At 46.1% G+C, this 22,208-nt stretch overlaps 1 long non-coding RNA gene across 1 annotated transcript in view; it reads left to right on the top strand.

Moving 5' to 3' along the window:
• LOC142301737 (uncharacterized) overlaps positions 1-2,158 on the top strand; it is a 70,733-nt gene extending 68,575 nt beyond the window's left edge. Inside the window, exon 3 of the long non-coding RNA XR_012752874.1 lies at positions 2,035-2,158. This is a non-coding gene — a long non-coding RNA (uncharacterized LOC142301737). The remainder of the gene's footprint in view (positions 1-2,034) is intronic.
• Positions 2,159-22,208: the final 20,050 nt, after the last annotated feature.

The following is a 22,208-nucleotide window of genomic DNA, read 5'->3' as shown; positions in this document are numbered from 1 at the left end:
AGAAACACTCTCTCCCATACACACATATGAGCTGTGTCTGTCTACTGTGCAATTTCAGTTTTTATTAATATTATTATTACTATTATATTTGTATTTGATGTGTGCTAGTGTTTTACTACCTTCTTTTCCAGCATCAGGGGCTATAAAGAGCCAGTGTGAGAGCAGGAGCCTCCTGGAGCTGTAGAGGATCACTCTGTCTCCTCAGTAGTTCATTTAGTTCAGTATTTCTCTCCTGAGGAGCTGACAGGAAATGCATCATGTGACCTGTGAACTAAATGAACTATATGAGCTGCTGAACTAAATGTTCTACTGAGAATGACTCAGGACAGTCTAGTTCAATCTGATGCATCTCACTGAGCCCAGCAGCGCCCCATGTGGTAGTGTAGAGTACTGACCCATAATGAATGTGTATGAGGGAGCTGAGGAGCAGTTCAGCATTCACCATTTTGAGAACAGAACAGGAGCCAGTGGTAAAGATTTTAACAAGACTGATCTTCTAGACTACAGGAGGCTGATCCTATACAGGAGGCTGATCCTCTACAGGAGGCTGATCCTATCACACAGACAGGTGAGGGGCATGAACCACACACAGAAAAACTCTCTCTCATACACACATATGAGCTGTGTCTGTCTACTGTGCAATTTCAGTTTTTATTAATATTATTATTACTATTATATTTGTATTTGATGTGTGCTAGTGTTTTACTACCTTCAAGTGTGAGAGCAGGGAGCCTCCTGGAGCTGTAGAGGATCACTCTGTCTCCTCACACTGCTGTTTAGTTCATAATGAACTAATCTCTGTCAGGATGGTGAACTAGATGAACTAGTTCACTCTGAAGATTAGTTCATTTTGAACTACTCACTCACGAACTACCCATCACTAGTGGTTATGCATGCTACCACGAGTGACTCATAATTTGGACTGCAGACAGTTTAAGAGGGATGCATGATTAGATTGCATCAACCTAAATTATGGCCTTATCATTTGGCGCCCAACGAACCTTAGGACGGAGCTCTGGATGGCGGACGGCCGTGCTGACACCTTCAGTCGAAAGGCAACTACGCGAGAGGTTGAGAATTGCGCAACTCCAGCTGTCCCAGTCTAGACACCTAATGACCGCCATCTCGCATGAGATAAGCCGTCCTAAGAGATCTCACACCAAGGTGGTCAGGTTCACCTTAAGCTGTCTGTAATTTATGTAATGTAATTGTAAATCACATGAAATGTAATGTGGTTTGAGGTTTTGTCTGCTCGTTGGAGAAAAGCAGAAGTACTATGTTTTAATTTTCTCTGACTTAACTGTAGGGGAAAATGATGAAGTTGTTATATACGCTGGATATATGAATATATATGGTTATATCTGCAGGTGAGATCAGCCACCTGGATGGTGTATATAGTGTCCTTATTGTTATGTCATTGTGTTGACCTGTGTCTACCTGTTGAGATGTCTGTCTATTTGCAGCAGGTGGAGTACTTGCTGGTTACAAGAACCGTGAAGTTCTGTGTGCTTTGTTCGTACTTACTGGTTTATGCAAAAAGAGGAAGTGGTGTCACTTTGATCACTTTGATATATTGAAGCTGTTTATTCTATGAGAAAAGGAGCAATGTACTTTGAAGTATGCTGTTTGAGTATAGTGTATATGTCACGCTCCCCGGGTCCCCTGCTCCGCTCCCCGGCTCACCTGCCACGCTCCACGCTCTCCAGACTCCATTGCCCGCGCTTCCCAGGCCTCCTGGTCCCCGCTCCCGGCGCCCGTCGGCTTCCCAGCCCCAGCCCGGCTCTGCTGCTTCCTCCTCACAGCTTCCTGCTCTGGCTTCTGGCACCCGGGCCGCGCGCATGCGCATTAAGGCGCGCGCGCGGTCACTGACCCTTTCTTAAAGGGCCAGCGTCCACTGACAGGAAATGAAGCACACAGGTACAGGGTATAAAGGGGATTAGTGTCCAAGTGGGCGGGGCCTGTTCTTCGTGTTTCCCAAGCTAGGAGTCAGGTCTCCTTGTGTTTCTGTGAGATACTTACCTCTCTCTCTTCTAGAGCCGATCCTGCCTTGCCATCCGGTCCTGCCGAATCCCGAACCCCGTACGCTGCCTATCTGCCATCCTGACAGTCCGTACCATCTCTGATCCCTGCGGTGACCCGTCATCTCGCTCCAACGGTTCCGGACCCCGCCTGACATCATCCCGGCTTCCGAATCTGAGCTCCGTCACCCGGACTACCATCAGTGACTCCGTGGTCCCAGGGACTTCTCCATTGTGCTCTTGTGCCCGGACTGTCCTGCTACCTATAGTGCTCCGGCTACCGGACCCCTTGCCATCATCGGGGAGTTCGGCCCAGTGGATCCACCTCCTGGGTCTGCCCGTCCACCTGGCCCTAACAGTAAGAACAGGCCATGGATCCCGCCGAAGCACTAGCGGCCTTGCATGAGGAACTCCAACGCCAGCGTGAGACTCAGACCCGCATGCTGAACTTTATGACTTCCGTGGACGCCCGCTTGAACACGCTACAAGCATCGGTCACATCTTCAGCGTCTCGGGCCTCCACTAGACAATCCACGGCCCCTGCTCCCGTGGCAGCCTCCTCGGATGCTTCCAGGCTTTGTTTGGCCTCACCACCCCGATACGCCGGAGATCCCAAGACCTGCAGGGGATTTATAAACCAATGCTCCCTCCATTTCACGCAGCTGCCGCATTTGTTTGCCTCCGACCAAGCCAAGGTCGCCTTCATAATGTCTCATCTAGAGGGCGAGGCACTGGCGTGGATGAACCCCTTGTGGGAGAAGGAGGACCCTATGACCAAGAACCTCCAGGAGTTCCTGCAGGCATTTCGTGGCACCTTTGACGAGCCCGGACGCGCCTCCGCGTCTGCCTCATCTCTTCTCCGGTTACGTCAGGGAACTCAGACGGTGGGTCAATACGCCATCCGTTTTCGCACCTTGGCTTCGGAACTCGGGTGGAACAACAAGGCCCTAACCGCCGCCTTCTGGGAAGGACTCTCGGGTCGAATCAAAGATGAGCTGGCTGGTCGTGACGTACCGTCCACCCTGGATGCCCTGATTACCCTAGCGACTCGAGTGGACATTCGCTTTCAGGAGCGATCCAAAGAGGTGTCCCGTGAGAGACGCCCGGTACGGCATTCCTCTCCTCCGCAGAAGCCCACCGTACTCCAGTCAACGGCATCTGGTGTCTCCGTCCATGAGCCCATGCAGATCGACCGTGTGCGGCAGTCTGAACAACGTCGAGCAGAGCGGCTCGCCAAGGGTCTCTGCTTCTACTGCGGAGAGGGCACACACCTGCTACGCTCCTGTCCAGAGAGCCCGGGAAACTCCAAAGCCTAGGGTTGGTAGGAGAGGCCACCCTAGGTGCTGGGACTCTCTCAGACCTGGTCACATGGACTGTGCAAGTGACAACGGGAGAGACGCGGTTCACGGCTGAGGCGTACCTCGATTCTGGGGCAGCAGGCAATTTCATCCAGCAGGCCACGGTGGACAAGTACCAGGTGCCTGTTACTCCACTCGACAAACCCCTCGTGATAGCCTCTGTGGATGGGAGACCCCTCTCTGACACCATCACCAGGCCGGTCGAACTGCGTATCGGTGCTCTGCACACCGAGAACATCGCTCTCTACGTCCTCCCACACATGTCACATCAAATCCTGCTGGGACTTCCCTGGTTACGGACACACGAACCATCAGTCAGCTGGGGCACTGGTGAAATCACCCGATGGGGCTCTTCTTGCCATGCGAACTGTCTGAAGACCATACAACCCATCCGGCGACCTCCGGTTCCAGAGTCCCTACCGGGACTGCCCTCGGCCTATTGGTCCTTCGCGGACGTCTTTGATAAAAAGGAGTCAGAGGTGCTTCCGCCACATCGTCCTTACGATTGTGCCATTGACCTGCTCCCGGGAACTACACCACCTCGAGGACGGATATATCCACTGTCTCCAGCCGAAACAAGGGCCATGTCTACGTACATCACAGAGAGCCTGGCAAGGGGATTCATTCGGAGATCCTCCTCTCCTGCTGGAGCCGGCTTCTTCTTCGTTAAGAAGAAAGAGGGCGACTTACGCCCATGCATAGACTACCGGGGATTGAACCAAATCACCGTGAAAAACAAGTACCCCCTGCCGCTCATCCCCGAATTGTTTGATCGGCTTAGAGGAGCTCGTGTGTTCACCAAGTTGGATCTTCGGGGTGCCTACAACCTGGTCCGTATCCGCTCGGGGGACGAATGGAAGACCGCGTTCAATACTCGCGATGGGCACTATGAATACTGCGTGATGCCCTTCGGCCTGTGTAACGCACCAGCAGTCTTCCAAGAATTAGTGAACGACGTTTTCCGGGACCTACTCTACGTCTGTGTGGTGGTGTATCTGGATGATATCCTTGTCTTCTCTCCGAACCTCCAGACCCACAGAGAGAACGTGCAACTGGTTCTACAAAGACTGAGAGAAAATCGTCTGTACGCCAAGTACGAGAAGTGCGTCTTTGAGCAGTCTTCTCTCCCCTTCCTGGGTTACCTCATCACCGATACCGGACTGCAGATGGATCCAAAGAAGGTCTCTTCCATTCTCAACTGGCCTCCTCCTTCTGGACTGAAGGCAATCCAACGCTTTCTGGGATTCGCCAACTATTACCGCCAGTTCATCCCTCACTTCTCTGCTCTGACTGCTCCTCTCTCCGCCTTGACCAAGAAGGGGGCTAATCCAAAGGACTGGTCACCTGCGGCCGACGCCGCGTTTGGCTCTCTGAAGCAGGCATTTGCCTCCTCTCCTGTACACCACCGTCCGGAGTTAAACCGCCAGTTCACCTTGGAGGTGGATGCCTCCTCCTCGGGAGCCGGAGCAGTGCTCATGCAGAAGTCCTCCTCCGGGAAGATGGTTACTTGCGGTTTCTACTCCAAGAGCTTCTCAGCGCCTGAACGCAACTACACCATCGGTGACCGAGAGCTATTGGCAGTCAAACTGGCTCTGGAGGAATGGCGCTATCTTCTGGAAGGAGCTGTGTACCCCGTTATTATTTACACGGACCACAAGAACCTGGAATACCTGCGGTCTGCTCAGCGACTGAACCCACGGCAAGCCAGGTGGTCCTTGTTCTTTGCCAGATTCGATTTCCAGCTCCATTTCCGACCCACGGACAAGAATGTACGCGCTGATGCCTTGTCCAGGTCTTTCATGCCCAAGGAGCAGGAGGAGGAGACATCCCAACCCATCATCTGTCCTAGTAAAATCATTCCGGTGGCTCCTGTCACCCTGGCCCAGATACCGCCCGGGAAGACCTATGTCTCTGAGACTGACAGGCAAAAAGTGTTACACTGGGGCCATGCCTCGAAAATAGCCGGTCATGCTGGTCAGAAGAGAACATGGAGTACGATTGTACGTCATTACTGGTGGCCATCCCTTCGCACGGACGTCGCCTCTTTTGTCTCTGCCTGCTCCTCTTGTGCCAGGAACAAGACGCCCAAACACCTGCCATATGGCCGTCTTCTGCCTCTGCCTATACCCTCAGTTCCGTGGCAACACATTGCGATGGACTTTATTACGGACTTGCCATTGTCCTCCGGACACACAGTCATATGGGTCGTGGTGGATCGGTTCTCCAAAATGGCTCATTTCGTCCCTATGGCTGGACTGCCCTCTGCCCAGGAACTCGCGGACGCCTATATACATCACATCTTCCGCTTGCATGGCTTTCCATCACACATTGTGTCCGACAGAGGAACTCAGTTCACCTCCCGCTTCTGGAGGGCTCTCTGCAAACATCTGGGAGTGACTCTGGACTTTTCTTCAGCCTACCATCCTCAGTCGAACGGCCAAGTGGAACGGGTCAATCAGATATTGACCTCCTTCTTACGTCACTACGTCAACGCCCATCATGACGATTGGTCCACGCTTCTTCCTTGGGCTGAATTCTCCCATAATCACCACGTCAGTGAGTCCTCCTCCAGCTCTCCCTTCCATGTCGTTTACGGACTGCAGCCTACCGTCCCATTGCCTGTATCCTCTTCCTCGGATATCCCTGCTGCTGATGCTGTAGCCCGTGACTTCACAACCATTTGGGACTCAGTTAAGGCGTCCCTTGCACGTGCCTCCCTGCGGATGAAGAGACACGCAGACAAGAGGCGTCTGGATCCTCCGTGTTTCTCTCCAGGAGATCTCGTCTGGCTTGCTTCCAAGTACGTCCGATTGAAGCTACCATCATACAAGATGGGCCCTCGCTACATCGGGCCGTTTAAAGTCCTCAGCAAAATAAATGAGGTCTCCTACAAGCTGCAGCTCCCGGCCACGATGAGAATACCAAACTCCTTCCACGTCTCCCTGCTCAAGCCGGTTGTCCTTGGTCCCTTCTCCGCTGCTGCCAGTTCGGCTCCTCCTCCTATTGCCGATGACGACATCTATGCGGTAAGGGATATCGTGGCCATGAAGACCGTACGGGGTCGACAGTTCTTCCTGGTGGACTGGGCAGGGTATGGTCCTGAGGATAGGTCCTGGGAGCCCCGGGAGAATGTGGGCACTCCTCTGATCCGTGCCTTCCTGTCCCGGTTGCGGGGAGGGGGGCGTGGGGGGGGGGGTACTGTCACGCTCCCCAGGTCCCCTGCTCCGCTCCCCGGCTCACCTGCCACGCTACCCGCTCTCCAGACTCCATTGCCCGCGCTTCCCAGGCCTCCTGGTCCCCGCTCCCGGCGCCCGTCGGCTTCCCAGCCCCAGCCCGGCTCTGCTGCTTCCTCCTCACAGCTCCCTGCTCTGGCTTCTGGCACCCGGGCCGCGCGCATGCGCATTAGGGCGCGCGCGCGGTCACTGACCCTTTCTTAAAGGGCCAGCGTCCACTGACAGGAAATGAAGCACACAGGTACAGGGTATAAAGGGGATTAGTGTCCAAGTGGGCGGGGCCTGTTCTTCGTGTTTCCCAAGCTAGGAGTCAGGTCTCCTTGTGTTTCTGTGAGATACTTACCTCTCTCTCTTCTAGAGCCGATCCTGCCTTGCCATCCGGTCCTGCCGAATCCCGAACCCCGTACGCTGCCTATCTGCCATCCTGACAGTCCGTACCATCTCTGATCCCTGCGGTGACCCGTCATCTCGCTCCAACGGTTCCGGACCCCGCCTGACATCATCCCGGCTTCCGAACCTGAGCTCCGTCACCCGGACTACCATCAGTGACTCCGTGGTCCCAGGGACTTCTCCATTGTGCTCTTGTGCCCGGACTGTCCTGCTACCTATAGTGCTCCGGCTACCGGACCCCTTGCCATCATCGGGGAGTTCGGCCCAGTGGATCCACCTCCTGGGTCTGCCCGTCCACCTGGCCCTAACAGTATACACGGGTGTGTAACGTGTCCGGTTGATAGTCAGTAATTGATAAGACTGAAGGCTAGGTACAGAGTTACGGTAAGCGCCCTGACTGTATCCTAGTGCGTCTTCCACAGAGAGGAGACGATAGGGGGATTGGTTTTGGCCGGTACAGTGTCATGGTGAGACCCTGACTGTATTTGATGTTCTCCGCGATCCTAGGTAGGAGGAACATTGGCAGAATCCCGTGACTTTGGTTTTAAACAGTATTATTGATGTTCTGGACGGACCGTTCGAAGAAGGTGTATATAGTGTGAACAGAGGTTACTAGTACATGAAGTAAGAGATAGTGAGGGTGAATTTAGTATCTATCACCCTCGTGACACTACTTCCTGGTAGGACAACCCGTTTGTGTTGTGGTTTGTGGACTGAGGTAGAAATTCTGTGTATTCTGTGGATGTGTATAGTCGCTGGTCTAGGAGAGAAAGTGGCTAGCTCAGTCGGTAGAGCATCAGACATCCAGGTTGACGTGTTAGTTTTAAGTCGTGTACCCTTGAAGCATGGGGTCTAATCAGTCCACACCTGTCAAGTTAACAGCAGAAGAATTAGTAAGCGAGCAAAAAGGTAAAAAGTATGTTAAAAATGATGAAGTCGCTCTTGAAGATGGCAGGAATCACTGCAAAGAAAGGGAGATTAGAGGAGCAAGAATGGAAAGATGTTTTGTTAAATAAGCAAGGGATTTTGAAAGATAAAATTGGCATAGTAGATATTTCTATATTGCACCAGATCAGAAAATGGCACCTCAGGAAGTGGCCAAGCCCATTAGGAAACAACGCCCCCCTCCTCATAAGTCGTCCCCAGAGGGTTGGACTTGTGTAGTTGACCCCCTGCCCACCAAACACCCTCCCTAGCCTGCCCAGACGTCATTTCAGGTCGGGCCGCACCTAGTTCCCTTTTCCAGCCAATTTTCAGTCCCAAGGCCACTGGCCTATTTGTTGCTGGAGCAACAGAAGACACCGAGGGGGGGCAGGAAGATGACAATGATTTAACAATGATTCACCTCACCACCAAAACTGATTTGTATAGGCTCACCCAGATTAAAGCTGGGGATTCTTTCTGGCCAGTAATGGAGCCAGGTTTACAGTGAGGGTGCGTGTACCTTATCACCCAAGTGACACTGGAAGATGTTTTATGTGTAATGTACGCAGTTTTTGGTGTATAACACCGTAGGGCTGAAATTGGAAGAAAGGGAAAAAAAAAAAAAACAAAAAACAGGGAAGTGTTAGTTTCCATTTCAGTCCTGTGAATGAAATTCTGTGAAGTTTAGTTGTAAATGACACACGTATGTTGAAATGGAGAATTCTAGATGAGAATTGATGAGTAATTCTGAATCTAGCAACTACACTATGTGTATTTTACCTGTCTGTGAAAATAAGAAACATAAGCTGATATATAGGGTGGACTTGTGTGCTGTCTGTGGAGCACTGTGTCTACGTAAGCCCACCCTATTATTTCCTGTTTTAAATGTAGATTTCTTTCTGTCACTCTGTGTTTTGCCCAGTGGGGTATGGTATGGGGATATTATTGCAGGGGCTGACAGGAGATAGGGATACGCTGGAGCCTCGGCCCTGACCACCATCAGGTCTACCGTCGAGATGAGGGCAAGTACAGGGTCCCTAGTTACAGGGTCAGCCCAGAGGTCCCTATATAAACCGTATTCCCAGTGACAGATTGAATACCTCCTGAATGTAGATGTCACAATACATGTCACTCCCTCCCAGGACTCTTCAGACGCCATTTTTGGCCAACACCTACTTCCTCTTTTAGCGGCTGTTTCTTATCGGTAATTATCTTTAGTGGACGTTTTAACTCAGACACTACATAGTTCATCTTTAGACGCCATTTTAGTCCAGCCGACACCCAGTTCCCCATTTTTGTTTCAGCAGCCACAGCCACTGCTCTGTTTATTGCTGACATAGCAGGGACTGCAGAGGGGGGAGACAGGGACCTGGAACACACACACTCCATTTTTGGTCATATATGCAGTTTTTCCCACTAATGAACCTTAGCAGAGGTTATTGCTGATAGTCCTGTGGAAACCTTTTCCCTTCACTTTTCAATGTTTGTTTTTGCTGTATCTAGTATAAAGTCTAGACCATATAGACTGCTCACTATTAGTCCTGGTGGACAGTGATTATTTTTCTGCCTATGATAGTTGCTGCTTAGCCTAATTTGAGATATTTTCATTTGTATGTTATCCTGCCGGTAGCTTGCACAAGAGTTCCCTGATAGAGAGGGTGGAGGTTCATGTGGTCCCAAGGGGACATTGATCATCAGGAGTTGGCATATATTAGGGTTTTTCGTTGGCAGCACCCAGTAATCCTTTGTGTCTTAGTTTGCAGGTTCTGACAGGAGAAAGGGATACGCTGGAGGCCCGACCCTGACCACCATCAGGTCTACCGTCGGGATGAGGGAGAGTGCAGGGCCCCCAGTTACAGGGTCAGCACAGGAGAGGTAGAGTAGATACGCTCCACTGTTTTTTTCCTAGTTGTGTATATGTAGTCAGGGGGTGCTGTTTGCTAGTTTCCAAACCCTCTTGTGCTCTTTTCTCTTTCCCCGGGGTTTTAGGGAGTCTTAGTTTTTAGACTTTCAGTGTTCTCCTGACCCCAACTTACACCCATTGCTCTTTCTTACAAACCTGGGTGTAGTCCTTTGTATCAGGTCTCCGAGAGCCCACATGTAAACTACAGCTGGTAAAGACCAGGACACCCTCCTTCAAATGGCAAGACGTATGGAGATGAATCTAGCAGCTTACAAGATCACCCCACATACAGAGGTGCAGCAGTCACAGTCACCTGAGCTACAGTCACAGTCACCTGAAGAGTATCATCACGTCATCTCCAGCCCAGAAGTCATTCTACCTGTTTGCCATGGAGTAAGAGAGCAGTCCTTTGAACACTACTCAGCCAGATTGAACACCTACCTAAAGCACCAGTTGAAGATCAGTGCCCGTATGACATCACTGCTCCCTGACAAAGTCACCATCTCCCGGTGTGCGGTCCTTAATCCTGCTGAACTTCTCCCTCTTCCAAGGGGGGAGTGTCCCACCTCTGACACCTTGGTGGAAGAGGTAGTCGACTCTGGCATAGCTGAAACTCTGGATTCGATACAGTGACGGATACACCGTTGGACCCTGACTTAACATCTTTGCGGATGGATCAAGATGTGCATCAAGAAGACGGTTCCACATGGGTATGGTGCTGGTAGCAGAAGACGCTGTGCTCATAGAGCAGTCGCTACCCGCATGCCTGTCTGTGAAGAAGCAGATGTATGTGCTCTCCCTGAAGCCTGCAAGATGGCAGCCAGCATCTACTCTGTGGAGGACAAGAGACTTGATCACTGCCAATGGAACTGTACATCGCCATGAGGCCATAGAAGAACGGATGGAAGCTTTGCTATTGCCAGACAGAGTCGCGGTGAGCAGGGTTGAGGCCTACATTGGAGGAGTCAAGGGAAGCAGTGAGAAATGCCCTCACTGACAGAACATCCAAGAAACAGTCAGTCACTCTGTGCTTTTTGAATGACCCCGATGTGAAGAAGAAAGGAAAGATGGAAAGTCTTGAGAAAACATTGTCCTGACCCTACAAGAGCAAGTCTCAGAAGAAGAAGAGGACTGAGATAGGGTGCAGCTGTGGGCTCCCGGAGACCATAGAAAGTGGCTAGTGACCTGCTTTCACTGCCAGCCAAAGAGATATGGCAGGCCTTAGACACAGAACTGACTCTACACACCCCATACCAGCCACAGAATAGAGGGAAGGTTGGGAAGATGGGGCAGTGTAGAAGGCAAGGGCATGAGAGTCTTCCCCTTGAATTGTTCAGTGTCAGACACACCCCAGCAGGGACCACTAGGTTGAGACCCTATGAAATCCTGTTTAGAAGTAGCGCCAGATACTTCAACTAAGCTTGTTGTTTGTTTAAACATTTGCCTAATATACGTTTTTGAGTTTTCTCCTCCAGATCCAACCAGATCTAGATATTTCTCTATTTTCTTTTTCTCTCTTCTCTTTTCCTCTCTCTTTTCTCAACCTTTCTCTCTCTTCCTCTCTTCTCAATCTTTCTCTCTCTTCCTCTCTCTTCTCTCACTCTTTTTCTTTCGGACGAAGATCCATGCATTCCACTACAAAGAGATGTCAGACCTGCCTGAGACCAGGAGATGGCTGTCTTCCCTCTTCTACTCGATACTTTGTGCCAGGACGATGATATCTAGGCCTGTGCACCAGAAGACGACTGTGCATCCCACCTTTGATGATGTCACACCATTACCGCCTGAGGACTGAGGAGCATGAGACTTTGAGTGAAACCAACCCTGATAAATATTAGCCCATTAGAGGACTACTGCCACGTTCCCCCTTCCTGAATAACGTGTGCCAGCGGAACATAGCCATGAGGACAGTCTAGAGAATACGATCAGGATCTGGCTTCCTATGCATAGTCTGTTGGGTGGGGAGATTCATCCACAAGGGATGGGGTATCTTGTATGTGAGTGAGGTAACCATCGGCATTAGGACAGATCAATAGACTCGGGAAAAGTAAGGAAAGACTTTTTGGCTATCTCCAAAGGGGGGACTGTTATGGACAAGATTATGAATTATTATAAGTATATAAGAGTTACATGGAGATATCCATAAAGAACAGGATTTAAGATGGTGTTTGAACTGTACCCCACATATCTCTTGGCATAAGACTCAGACAGACAGTCTGGGCTATTCTTGTGACCAGTGAATCATGCTGACATTGCTTAATATAAATGAGGAACCAAGCACATTACAGTAAATTGTATATCACAGAATAAGCTGTTCTACTTTATCCAATAGGAGATGTGTTACGTATTCTTGGCACCTGGCCAATAAGATTATATATATCCGTACAACTTCCGTATTAAAGTCAGTCTTACTTTCTATTCATATCTGAGTATGTCTCTGGTGTGTGTGAAAGATAGTGGTTATGCATGCTACCACGAGTGACTCATAATTTGGACTGCAGACAATTTAAGAGGGATGCATGATTAGATTGCATCAACCTAAATTATGGCCTTATCACCTGCAGTCAAATATAGTAGAGGTTCATAGATGTTTTTGGGTTGTTTTGCTGCCTCTGGCACTAGGTGCCTTGACTGTGTACAAGGCATCATGAAATCTGAAGATTACCAAAGTATTTTGGGTGGTAATGTAGTGCCCAGTGTCAGAAAGCTGGGTTTGCCTCATAGGTCTTCCGGCAGGACAATGACCCCAAACATACTTCAAGAAGCCCCCAGAAATGCATGGAAACAAAACTCTGGAGAGTTCTGAGGTTCCAGTAATGAGTGTGCATCTAAATCTCATTTAACACCAAGATTGCTGTTGGGAAAAGGCGCTTGCAAATATGAGAGACCTGGAGCAGTGTGCAAAATAAGTGCGGTCCAAAATTCCAGTTGAGAGGTGTAAGAAGCTTGTTAACCCCTTCAGCCCCGGGGCACTTTCCGTTTTTGCGTTTTTGTTTTTTGCTCCCCTTCTTCCGAGAGCCGTAACTTTTTTATTTTTCCGTCAATCTTGCCATATGAGGGCTTGTTTTTTGCGGGACAAGTTGTACTTTTAAATGAAACCATAAGTTTTACCATATGGTGTACTGGAAAGCAGCAAAAAAATTCCAAGTGTGGAAAAATTGCAAAAAAAGTGTGATGGCACAATAGTTTTTGGGATGTTTTATTCACGGTGTTCACTATATGGTAAAACTGATGTGTGGGTATGATACCTGAGGTCGGTGCGAGTTTGTAGACACCAAACATGTATAGGTTTACTTGTATCTAAGGGGTTAAAAAAAATTCACAAATTTCTCCAATAAAAGTGGCGCACGTTTTGCGCCATTTTCCGAAACACGTAGCGTTCTTATTTTTTGGGATCTATGGCTCAGTGACGGCTTATTTTTTGCGTCTCGAGCTGATGTTTCTAATGGTAGCATTTTTGCGCAGATGCTACGTTTTGATCGCCTGTTATTACATTTTGCGTAAAACTTGCGGCGACCAAAAAACGCAATTTTGGCGTTTGGAATTTTTTTGCCACTACGCCGTTTACCAATCAGATTAATTGATTTTATATTTTGATAGATCGGGCATTTCTGAACGCGGCGATACCAAATATGTGTATATTTATTTATTTTTTAACCCTTTAATTTGCAATGGGGGGAAAGGGGGGTGATTTGAACTTTTAGGTTTTTTGTTTTTTTTTTAATTTTTTAAAACTTTTTTTTTACTTTTTTTATTTTATTTTACTAGTCCCCCTAGGGGGCTATAGCGATCAGCAATCCGATTGCTGATCGCTATCTGCTGATCACAGCTAGACCGCTGTAAACAGCAGAAATAGTCACTTTCCTTCATCCTCTGCTCCGTGCCGAGGAAGAATGAAAGTGAAACTTCGTAGCACCAGGCGTCATCACATGACCCTGTGCTACGATGGCAACCACCGAACGTCACGTGATCACTCACGTGACGTCCGGAGGGGGCGGCGGTAAGTAAAAAAGATGGCCGCGCGCATATAGATCTCGCTGCCAGACTTTGGCAGCGAGATCTAAGGGGTTAATGTTCCGGGTGGAATGCGATTCCACTCGGAACATGTAGGCACACATGTCAGCTGTTGAAAACAGCTGATATGTGTGCCGATCCACGCCGCCTGCCCGCGGCAGGGGGCGGGGCTTACCGGGACACGATCCATGACGGATATATCCGTCCATGGTCGTGAAGGGGTTAATGGTTATAAGAAGCGACTCATTACAGTTATTTATAACAAAGGGTGTGGATCCAACTATTAAATTGAGGGTGCCAACAATTTTATCCAGCCCATTTTTGGGATTTTGTGTGAAATTATGTCCAATTAGCTTTTTTCCCCTCAGTTTTTTTGTGTTGCTCCAATACACACAAAGGAAATAAAAAAGTGTATAACAAAACATGTAAATGCAATAATTTGCTGGGAGAAATACTTAATTTTGTAGAACAATTTTAAGGGTGCAAACACTTTTGGTTATGATTACCGCCTTCATTAATCTCACGAAAAGGCTTTGATTAGTGGAATCAGGGGCGGATTAAGAGTAGCCAGGGCATTAGTTGGCGTGGGCCCCCCAGCCCGATGTATCATGTGACATGTCACACGATCCCCATAATAGATCATATGATAGGTCACATGCTTAACGAACAGGTGCACATCTTCAAACATATAATAAAACAGTGGCACACTATGTGCACCATGCACATTGTTGCCCCTTATATACGGCACTTTACATACCATAGCACTATACATAATAAACCAAGGGTGGGAAATTAATTTTCCCTAAGGGCCACGTTCAGGAGGGCTGAACAAAGAGACTGCAATTAATTATGTTCAATATTAATCTTAACATATTAATTATAATTACTATTTTATATTAATATTAATTATATCACTTAATATTGAACAGAATTAAGTATGCTTACACCCCCTATATACAGTATAAGCCCACATACAGCCCCCCTATATACCTATATACAGTATGAGCCCTCAAATAAATCCCTTTATACAGTTGTGCCCACACACAGCATCATCTATGTACAGTAAGAGCCCTCACACAGCCCCCCTATATACATGAATATGAGTTTTTACGCAGCCCCCATATACAGAATAGGCCCCCACATTGTCTCAAATTACAGTATGTTCCCACACACAGCTCCCCTACAAACAGCATAAACCCCCTCTTAGCCTCTATGCATGAGCCCACACATAGCCTCCTATATACAGCAGGAGCCCCCACATAGCCTCCTATTCATAGCATGAGCCTCCACATAACCTCTTATACACACAGCTTAGGCTTTCAAATAGCCTTTATATACAATATGAGCTCCCACACAGCAAGTAGCCCCTAATGATAATCTGCTGCTGATTAAACAGTGATTTTACCAAAACTACACTAAGGAACCCAGTAAGTGACACACCGCTGGAATCAGGATCTCTGCCTCTACATTATGCTGCTCTCAGATTAGGTGGCAAAAACCTTTTGACAGACACAATTGCATACTGTGCTAAAAATTATAAAACGTCAAAATAAGACGTTTTGACCCATCCCAAGTCCGATCCCATTATGCAACCCTGAAAATAACGTTGAAAGTGCAGTGGATTGACTTTCTGAATGCCTATATGTTGGCGCCGCAGTCCGCGCTGGCTGATGATGTCATCAGGCTGAGGATGGGAGCTTCCCTGTAGCTGCACTGTCGTTCTCTTTTGCCAGAAGTTAAGCTCCAGGAAAGCCCCCTGTCCAGAGGTCTGCACCAGGGGAACAGGAGCAAAGCGAGTATGTGTTGATGCACAAAATATTATGATTAGAACAATCTGGCCATGAACTCCCCAGAGCTCCGGGCAATAGCCCAGAATGCCTTCATTATAATCCACCTATGAGTGCAATCATAACCTGTGTCTCCATTTGTGTTTTCTTTTAGAATGACAAGAAGAGCATATGTATAAAAAAGTACAATAAGATATAATGAGACCCAATGAAAGATTGATAGAACTTGAAAAGTTGCCAGCAGGTACCTTTTCTGTTGTTAGGATCATCTGCGTGGCAAGTAATGCGCATTGTTGACTCATTCGGCCCAGTTTAAATGTGCTTTTGTGGGGCCACGATCCTGCGCATGCGCATGACGTACTTGTGATCCGGGTCTCCCGGAAGCAATAGGTGCTGACATTAGAGCGAGTACTGCTTCCAGGCTACAGAAAATGGTGCCCGCAATGTCTACTTAAACCACAACTGATTTTTATAGCCTACCAGAAGTCAGATAGCCAAAGGTAACTGCTGCACCAGGATCACTTGGAATATTCTCAAATTTTTCAACTGCACAAGTACAGCTGTTGGGAAACTTCTAAGACACTTCTGAGATACTGCTACATATACCAGGTATGCCAAGACCACTTGTGGGATGCTGAATAAGCAAAATGAGAGCCATCTCTTGTATACTGAAAAGAATTAGGGTTCATTAAAAATATCCTAAATAGAAGGAAAACCACAAGCCTTGATTCATCATTTGCATTTTTTTGCACCTTTTTTAAGTCACTTTCCCATTTTGTCTTGTGTCATCAGTTGCCATTTTTGGCACCAAAATATTCAAAATGGCACACGAGATTCATAATTTTGATTTAAAAAAAATGTTTTTTTCTGTCTTTAACTGTTTTTGTGAGTTTTTGTCTCCAAAAGTTGCATGTTTTTACATAATGGTGCTATAAATGTGACAAATACTGACGTACTAAAAACTACACCAGGGGTGGACTGGAGTGGGGTTTCGGCAAATTTTGTGACTTTTCAAAAAGTGACATCAGCCAAAAAGATGTGGACTTGTTAAACTCAACCCAAAAAATTTAAAAATACAGGTATGTACATATAAAATAGACTTAATAATACGCAAATAGAATAATGAATTAGGCCTATGTGCCTATGGGAGATTAAACCTGCGGATTTATCTGCGGAAAATCCGCAGATTTTCCAGATAAATCCGCAGGTTTCAGCATGTACAGACACTCCCCATGTTATGCTATGGTACATGGGGAGTGCTGTGGATACGTGCGGCTGCGGAATATGCTGCGGATGTCCCACAGCCGCACGTAATTGCATTCCAATTATTTCTGCGGAATTACCTGTGGAAATCCTGACTCTCTACTATGGAGATGGAGGCCGGGACTTCCGCAGGTAAGCCGCATGAATGTCCGCAGGTTACCGCAGCTATTTCGCTGTACAGTTTTCAGTTTTACAGGATTCCGGCGAGCAGCTGCGGGAAACCTGTGGACCTACCTGCGGATATATCCGCAAGTACAAAGCACTGTGGGCACATAGCCTTAGTGTCGTCTTGTTACTTAGTTAATTGATTAATTACACCATTTGTTTCTATTTTACATGAGAGCCACCACTATACATTAACCTGTTTTGTGCTGTCTGAAGAATGATAAGGAAGTGTAAATTATGTGATTGAATGTTCCACAGGCAGAGGCTGATAACCACTTTTATTATATTGTGAAAAAGCCCCCAAAATAGTACAAATTATAGTCATACTACATAAATGTCACCGATACAGTTGCCGCCCACGCGATAGACATTATTCTCACACATTGGACAATTTTCCATACTTGCTTACCTTTGAAAATTAGCTATGAGAAGATATGTGCTCCATTTCCATGATATATAGGTCATGCCTCAAAATGTCCCCAATCTATTGTCCCTGAGTCATGAGTATTGTCCCTGATACATGAGATACCTAACATTGATGGATGGTTTCTAAAATGTTTAAAGGGGTTGTCAGCATTAAAATAAAAAAGTATTAGCTTATTTTCCAGACATTGTATCACATGTTTGTTTGTGGACTGTGTGTAATACTTCGTAATATACGTGGAGGACAGGAAGGAAATGAGAATTACTAACCATTATCACTTATGTGAGATTATGGGACGCACAGACGGTATGAGTCATATCTGTCCACCAACACAATGCTCCATCAGCAGGGCATGAAAGGAGCTAACATTGTCTGTTAAAAGGGGATTTTTCTTCAAGTTCAGTGAGTTCTCATATGCTTAAAGGGAACCTGTCACATGAAAAATCATAATTAACCTACCGATACGGGGTTAATCTGCAGGTTAATAGTGATCGAAACCTGCCCAGAACCTGTACATTGAACCCTGCTGCCAGGAAGAAATGAGATTTATTCCTCCTGGCAGAGTTCGGATGTCAGTCATTGGGGTGACGCCACGGGTTCAGTCACCACTCTGTGTATGGAAAGCGGCCAATGTTACCGCACCCCCCAACACTTGACTGACAGCAGTTCAGCATAAGAAGAGGCTGTCAGTCAGTGCGGGAGAATGGTTACAGACACCACTCTCCATCCATAGAGTGGTCACTGTACCCACACCAGCATCACCCCAATGACTGAAAGGCGAACACTGTCGGGAGGAATGAAGTTAATTTCCTCCCAGCGGCGGGGTTTGATGTGCAGTCATCCGTAACGATCCAAGCTATAAATCTCTACCATAACCCATAAGATTAATACCACTTAAAAGAAAAACAACTAAATAAAAAAAACACTCCCAAAGGTTCACAAAAGTGATCAAAAGGTGTAAAGAAAAAAATGTTTGTGTCACTAAAAATACATCTCATCCTGCAAAGAATGTGGCCTGTCAATTTTTTTAAGTGTGGCTCAAATACCCAGGCAATTTTGAACCCCCTGCACTAGACCTCCATAAGAGTTACCCTCTTTCCTTCCAATGCTCGAATTGCATACACATTATCATGGTACTTGTAGCTTTCAACTAATGGCGGAACGTTAATAAAGGTTTATTTATTTTTCTCAGTTATATAGTGCAATTAATTCCACAGCGCTTTACAGAGATTATCATCACTGTTCACAATGAGGTTCACAATCTAAGTTCCCTATCAGTATGTCTTTAGAGTGTGGGAGGAAACCAGAACACCCAATGGAAACCCACACAACACAGGGAGAACATACAACTCCTTGCAGATGTTGTCCTTGGTAGGATTTGAACAATGGAGCCACCGTGCTGCAAAGCAACGGTGTTAACCACTGAACCACCATACTGCCACTTGTTTTAATAAATGCAATGTGAACATAATATGAAAAGCCCTCATGTTCATACAGCCCTCCTTAAAGTGGCATGTAAAACTTTGGGCACCCCTGGTCAAAACTACTATTATTGTGAACACTTAAGCAAGTTGAAGACAAAATTATTTCTAAAAGGCATAAAGTTCAATATGAAATATTTCCTTTGTATTCAAGGCCAAAAAAAATAATCTTTTATATTTTAAAATTAATAAAAAAGGAAAAGTTTGGGCACCCTGCATGATTAGTACCTAGTAGCACCTCCTTTTAGTAAGCATCACAGCTTGTAACACTTTAAGTAGCCAGCCAAGAGTCTTTCAATTCTTGTCTGAGGGATTTTCATCCATTCTTCTGTGGAAAAGTCTTCCAGTTCTTTGAGATTCATGGCTCGTCTTGCATGCACTGCTTTTTTTAGGTCTAGCCACAGATTTTCAATGATGTCCAGATCAGGAGACTGTAAGGGCCATTGTAAAACTTTCAACCTTACGCTTTTTGAGGTAGTCATTGTAGATTTTGATATGTGTTTAATATCATTATCCATTTGCAAAAGCCATCATGTTTTCAACTTCAGCTTTTTTTACAGATGGTGTTATGTTTAGATCAAGAATTTGTTGAAATTTCACTTAATCCATTCTTCCCTCTACCTGTGAAATGTTCCCTGTTCTATTGGCTGCAACAAAACCCCAAAGCATGATTTATCCACCATTATACTTAATGTTTGGTGAAATGTTCTTTTACTGAAATTCTGTGCCCTTTTTTCTCCAAAATCGGCCTTTCTTTTGATGTTATTTTGAATACTTCTGAGGCAGAATTTTATAGTGAGGATGTAAGAAAGCTTTTCTTCTGATGACTCTTCCATGAAGGCCATATTTGTGCAGGTGTCTGAACAGTAGAACAATGGACCACAACTGCAGAGTCTGCTAAATCTTCCTGAAGGTCTTTTGCAGTCAAGTAGGGGTTCTGATTTGCCTACAATACTATAAACAGCTTTCACAGAAATTTTGCTCGGTTTTCCAGACCTTATTTTTAAACTTCACTGTCCTTGTTAACTGCCATTTACTAATTACATTTCGAACTGAGAAATTGGGCAACTTGAAAACACTTTGCTATCTTCTTATAGCCTTCTCTTGCTTCTCCATCATTTTAATTTTCAGACTGCTAGGCAGATGCTTAGAAGAACTCATGGCTGATGTTTTTTGGCACAAGGTTAGAGGAGGCTGGGTTTAATAAAGCTGTGAAATTTGCATCACCGAATGTTTAGGGGAGACCCTATTACAATGTACAAATATATGAGGGGATAGTACAGAGATCTCTCTAATGATCTTTTTACACCTATGACTACAACAGGAACAAGGCGGCGTCCACTACGGTTAGAGAAATGGAGGTTTAATCATAATTACAGATGCAGATTCTTTAGTGTAAGAGAAGTGAGACTATGGAACTCTCTGCCACGTAATGGTTGATTCATTACTAAAATTTAAGAGAGGCCTGGATGACTTTCTTGAAAAATATAATATTACTGGTTATGTTCACTAGATTCTGTGATGGGATGTTGATCTAGGGAACTAGGCTGATTGCAGTATGTGGAGTTGAAAAGGATTTTTTTCCCCTAGTGTGGCGCTTGCTGTCTGTCCCATGGGATTTTTTGCCCTCCTCTGGATCAACATGTTAGGTTAGGTCATGAGTTGAACTCGATGGATTTAAGTCTACCTTCAACCTTGAACACTATGAAACCTGGCCTTTCCTAACGATTATAGTGGACAAGCCATAACCCTAACAGGCTAATTAAGGTCTGAACATGAAACCTAAGTGTTGTGATACCCTATAGACATATAATAATAAATCAGTGCCAGGGATACACAGACCAAAAAAGGACCAGAAAAAAAAATAGTTGTCAAATACAAATTACAATTTATTGATACAAAAGATGAAACAAGTGCACAGTGGTGGCAAGGAAAGAATGTAACACACTTTGCCTAGAAAAAACAGTGAGACAGACCAGGCATAGAACAGGGCCTCGACGTGCATTTCACCAAAGGGCCTAATTTCTTCTCTGCTGCCTCCACTATGACCAAAGGTATTGTGTTACTGTTTTAATTTTGGTTGCCCATGGAGGAAGCACTTTAGGGTGACAGCCACTTTTGTTTGTATATATACGTATACCTCTATAGCAGGTTATACTGCCATCGTGAGGCAGTCCTTGGCATCTTCTGTTTTTTTTCTGGGCAAAGTGTGTTCCATTCTTTCCTTGCCACCACTATGCACTTGTTTCATATTTTGTATCAATAAATTGTAACTTGTATTTGACAACTATTTTTTTTCTGGTCCTTTTTTGGTCCGTGTGTATCCCTGGCACTGATTTATTATTATATGTCTGTAGGGTATCACAACATTTAAGTTTCATGTTCTATTTTGGACCATTCCTTTTAGGAAATTTCTTGGTAGGTTTATATAATTAAGGCCTGAAGCCTTGTTAAAGTTACAGTGCTGGCCAAAAGTATTGGCACCCCTGCAATTCTGTCAGATAATACTCAGTTTCTTCTAGAAAATGATTGCAATCACAAATTCTTTGGTATTATTATCTTCATTTAATTTGTCTTCTATGAAAAAAAACATAAAAAAATTGTCATAAAGCCAAATTGGATATAATTCCACACCAAACATAAAAAGAGGGTGGACAAAAGTATTGGCACTGTTTGAAAAATCATGTGATGCTTCTCTAATTTGTGTAATTAACAGCACCTGTAACTTACCTGTGGCACCTAACAGGTGTTGGCAATAACTAAATCACACTTGCAGCCGGTTAACATGGATTAAAGTTGACTCAACCTCTGTCCTGTGTCCTTGTGTGTACCACATTGAGCATGGAGAAAAGAAAGAAGACAAAAGAACTGTCTGAGGACTTGAGAATCCAAATTGTGAGGAAGCATGAGCAATTTCAAGGCTACAAGTCCATCTCCAAAGACCTGAAAGTTCCTGTGTCTGCGGTGCGCAGTGTCATCAAGAAGTTTAAAGCCCATGGCACTGTGGCTAACCTCCCTAGATGTGGAAGGAAAAGAAAAATTGACGAGAGATTTCAACGCAAGATTGTGCGGATGGTGGATAAAGAACCTCGACTAACATCCAAACAAGTTCAAGCTGCCCTGCAGTCCGAGGGTACAACAGTGTCAACCCGTACTATCCGTCGGCGTCTGAATGAACAGGGACTGTATGGTAGGATAACCAGGAAGACCCCACTTCTTACCCAGAGTCATAAAAAAGCCAGGCCAAA

The sequence above is a fragment of the Anomaloglossus baeobatrachus genome, chromosome 4 (genome assembly GCF_048569485.1).
Source record: "Anomaloglossus baeobatrachus isolate aAnoBae1 chromosome 4, aAnoBae1.hap1, whole genome shotgun sequence".
NCBI classification, from domain to species: Eukaryota; Metazoa; Chordata; class Amphibia; order Anura; family Aromobatidae; genus Anomaloglossus; species Anomaloglossus baeobatrachus.
Note: the sequence above shows the minus strand (reverse complement) of the source record. Positions and strands in the feature narration are given on the sequence as shown.